Below are 4887 nucleotides of genomic sequence, written 5' to 3'. Positions count from 1 at the left end.
TTTCTCTCTGTCCTCTCGTCAGTCCCAAGTTAACTTTGTGCTGCAAAATGTACATACAAAGAGTGAATGTGTTCACTTTTTATAGATATTTGTACATGCAGACCAAGGAGTGGAATTAAAAGTTTTTACCACATGTGAAAGTGACTTTGTTTAACCATTTTGTGCTCGTCATGGTATACAGTCAATAAGAGTTAAAAGACTATTTTGTAAAATTGGTGATAGCTGTGAAGTGACAGGAAATGAGGAAGAGAGATTGCCTGATATCAGACATAATTGTCAACCCGTGATACTCTGTTACCGTCGATCAGTCGACTCGGCGGAGTGGACACTTTCAAAGGTCTGGACCAAGGCAAAGAAAGATATGCAACAAAGGTCCAAATGGTTCGTGGTCAGCACTTGAAAGTCTAGATTTAAAAAAAACAAAACATAGAGGTTTTATTTTTAATAAATACGGCAATACAAAGACTGTTGCAAACTGCTCATTATCTGGTGTTGAGTGATATACGTAGAAATATGAGGAATATTATGCTAGCTGTCCGTTCCGTGTGTGCGCTGAAAATGGGACAACACTATTCTGTTGGTGCTTGTGCACAGGACAGGGGAAAGGCCATGGATGGATGTATGAGAGGGACGGTAAATCTGGCACATGCAAACGTTCTGAAGGAGCACTGACTGGACAGGTGTGTTTGTTGTGGGTTTTGAGTTCAAATATCAACATTCTTTCTCCAGAATTGCTGACTCCACCTTTAAAGACGGTGGATAGGGCCTTGATTACGGCATGGAGTCTTGGTTTTGAATATCTCACTCTTCCTCGGTGTAAACACCAAATAGCTTCAATGATCCAGAATATAAATGTGATACAGTGTGGAATAATATTATTTCTCCAGCTTTAGAGGTTAAAGAGGAAGTTGATAATATTAAATATTATAAACCCAAAGGCCACTGTATTGTGCAATACTCTTTTTGGCAAAATAAAGACAGATGCATATATTTAATCTTGCTGTGAAACTGCAGCACTAGAAACACTTCCTGTTCTGATTAAATCTGCCGTCACACACACCTTTCACTTCACGGTGCCTCTCTGCCCCGAGCTGTCGCTAGCTGTCTGGTTTTTGGTGATCCTGTTTGACCTTGTTTTACCTTCAGGACACAAACGACTACACCCAGAATGTGTGTGTGTGTGTGTGTGATGGGGGTAGGGGCCACGAGAAGGCTTGCGTGTGCCTCCATGTGGGTTTTTGTCTATGTGGTTGTATGTCCTTGTGTGTTGGGGAGGGGATGGGTAAAACTCTCCTGTCCCCATTGAGCCACATGCCAAGGGCCATTAAAATCCCTTTGTGCCGGTGGACAGTGGAAGGAAGGCAGCCATTGGCCCTCGGATAAAGACCTGGGTGGGTGGAGGGTCTGTGAAGGTGGGTATCAAAGGCAGGGCCGTTAAGAAGAAAATCAAAAAGCCATCGGACTTGTTTGTGGGAGACGTTTGTGCTGCTCAACAGGATGGGTGGTATTTACATTCCAGGGTTACAACTTTATCAAATCAGTTACTTTAAAAAGCAGTCTGAAAAGTATGCCCATATTTTCAAAATAATAGCATTAAACTGACATTTGAGCTATGGCTGTGGGGGGGGGGGCTTAAGGCATTTCTGATCAATGGAACTTCTCAGAAGTGCTTATTTAGTAACCACATGAACAGTAAATGAAACTCACACCGTCGCCTCTTGAGGTGACAAGTACAGTTTGATCAATGTGTCATTTTCTCATGTAAACATCCACAAATGAAAGATATGTATAAAAACACTTTCACAAAAAGCAGCTATAACCTGCTCACAGATCAGATCTCCCACATGTTTCTTACAGAAGGACCAATTTGTCAGATATCACACACATACACGCCCAATCCTGCTCTTCTATTAAATTCACGCAGCCTACAGTGTTGGTGCAAAGGGGGAGACATTTAGAGGAGCAATAATTTTAATGAGCGAAGAAGTGTCTGATACTTGACTCTGGGGTATGTCTGCTCGTATTGCTCAAGGTATATGTAGTTTTTTTTTCTACACTGGTGTGACAGGTTGAGGTGTGCGACGCATTCACACTGCTGCTGGAGCACCAGCCTTTCTTTTATCTGGAACTTTCTCCCTGTCTCTGTTTGACCGGACTTGCCCTGGCTGCGAGCAGATCTCTGAGGTGTCTTGAAGAGGCCACTTGAAAAGAACTGAAGACAAGATCTGAGACATGGGGGGGGTTTCTACTAAATCCCCAGATACTCCCCTCACACATCTCCTCCTCACTGTACTGAGCTATTCAACACTAACCCCCTCCCTCCCCTCCCTCCCTTTGGACACCCCGAGAGCTCTGTGCTCTGCTGTCCCTTTCTCTCTGAAGCTCTGCCTGAAGTCCACTATCTCTCTTGCTGTCTGTCTTTTGCATGACAATTATTCTCCCAAGTCCATGGCCCAGGACAATTGCTTGCATAGTTGGGGTTTGATGTCTTTTAAGCTATTGACCCCGGTCGGCCATTGTGGTCACCCTAAGGCTCCCAGCCCTGCACCTAGATCTCTTTTTGTATCTACGAGAGCAGATAGAGGGCTGATATCCTGGTTATAGAGCCATATTTTTAGATTTATAAAAATATATTCTGTCTATGTTCAATAACTGTTCCTAACCTAGTTTGACCAGAGGCCTCAAGGAGGCAAAGTGAGATGCATTTTAGTTGAGCAAAAGCCTATCTTTGCTAGATTTATTTTTGCATCCCACATTTTCTTGTGAAGAATACCTTTACGTCTCATCTGATTGATAATTAAAAAGTACAATATGCAAAAGTAATAGTCATTGTTTAATGAATCTATTCACCAGTCAGGTATCACTTCATTTTATGAGAGGAGAGTACAAGGCAAAACATGAAAGAATGCATTTTGTTCTTCAGGTTTCAAAGCTGATGAATCTGATGCTCGTTCATCTCATGCTACAAGAAATATTCCTGAACAGCTTGACTGTTGCACTTGCAGACAACACCTTGGTCGTCAGACCGGTTTTGGACCTTTCTGACCATATCAGTCTGGATGCCAAGGTATTGGCCTCCAGTGAACCCGAAGCTGCAGACCAGGGTGAAACTTCAGCCTGGTGTTTGTTTCAGAGGACATGAAGGGGGAAGGAGGGGAGGGCTTGGGTGTGGGGCGGAATCAAAGGGTTGAGACTTATTGTTCCAATCTGAAAAGGAGCTAATGGTCGACCATCGCAACTCGGGATCTGAAATCCACGGGGTGCCCCGGGGCCAGATCGTACAATGGCACCCCCTCTTCCTTCCCGCAGTGTGTCTTCCTGCCGCAATCTGCGGCCAACGACTCTCGCTGGGGGTGCGCATCTGCACCGGTGCTCGGGCCATCCAGCCTTTTGAACGACCACCGATCAAGGCTGAATGGGAGAAGTTCACCTGAATGCTGTTGGTGGTTTTACGAGTTGTCTTGCATCTCTAGTTTGGCAAGACATTCTGTAGAAGTAGCCAACATTTCCCAGTATCAAATGTCTTAAGATAAAACATAATTTATATAATTTTGCCTGCAACTTCAGATATCGAGCCACTGTACAAAATTATTCATCTTTATAAATCAGTATTTTTTGGAAATAAAGTGCAAAAATCTGCTTTATATGGCGTAAAGTAAAGAAATCCACGTTTAAAGTACAAATAACAAATGTTTCCAATACAAGGCGATTTAACTGACAAACAAATGGAAACATACCAGATTATTAAGTTGCTTAAATCATAAAAAAAAGTTAAAAAACTAAGCTTAAGTAGTCATGTGTAGTGTATAATGTATGCGACTAATTATTTAAAAAAACAAAAAAAAAACACTTTCATGGGTGTAAATTGCCCCCTGCATATCTCATGCTTTCTAAACACACACAAGTCATCTCAAGTAGCCATTACACATTCCTTCTTTCTGTCCTGTGTTTATGTGTTGCCTATGGGTTTTAAAACATTCTTAAAAGCATACATTAGCTTGGCCCTTTCATAAATAAATGTGGTCCAATGCATTAAGTTGATTTGGTTTTATCACAGTCGTTCGGGATTACAGTGTCAATTTATTTCATGTAGTTGAAATGTTAGGGATTAAAATGAGGTCTGAATGACTGGGATTTTAATATCAAAGCCATCTCCTTAAAGGGGAAATAACTTAAACAAACCGAGCATTATAATTCATGTATGAGGTGAGCAAGTTACAGCGTTACAATATGTATTTACAGGAGTGGAGTGGTGACCCTACTTAGCAAGGTAAATATGCTTTTTTAAAGGTGACTTAAACTGTTGAATTATTAATATTTTCCAGTGCGGTGGTTCCACATAGAGGAGTTTTAAAAACTTACTTAGAAAGCAAAGAAAACATTGTAGCTCTGCAGGAAAGAATGGCTCAAAAGTTTGTGTGAAAACACGCCCACTACTTTGGGAAGAATCAAGGTCATTCACAAATTCACCATCAGCTGTGCGCAATTGTCTGCGCCAGCCAATGGGTGAAGAGATAAGGCGACCTCCGACGCCCGCAGCAGTGATGAGGAAAACCTGAGGAGCCAGGGCAGCAGAGTAGCATTTGAGCTTGAAGGTGAGGTGAGTGCTGCTAGGGTGGAAGACCTTACTTAATGGAGTAGGCTGGAGGCGTATTGGTGTTTATGTTGCACCAAAACGGCGACTGCTCAGGCTTACATTTCTTAAACAATTGTTCTCCCAAACGGACTTTCCTGGAGAGCTTCTCCGTCTGTCCTCTTTTTCGGTGTGCGCGTAAACGTGAAACGGATGAGCAAGTTTAGAAACGCTAACTTTTAAATTTTTCACTTTTTTTTGGGACGCGCTTGTTTTTAAGTTTCCACGGCGGCTTTTTTCCTTCCTTCGGAAAG

The sequence above is a fragment of the Echiichthys vipera genome (assembly GCF_963691815.1).
Source record: "Echiichthys vipera genome assembly, chromosome: 16".
Classification (NCBI taxonomy): domain Eukaryota; kingdom Metazoa; phylum Chordata; class Actinopteri; order Perciformes; family Trachinidae; genus Echiichthys; species Echiichthys vipera.
Note: the sequence above shows the minus strand (reverse complement) of the source record.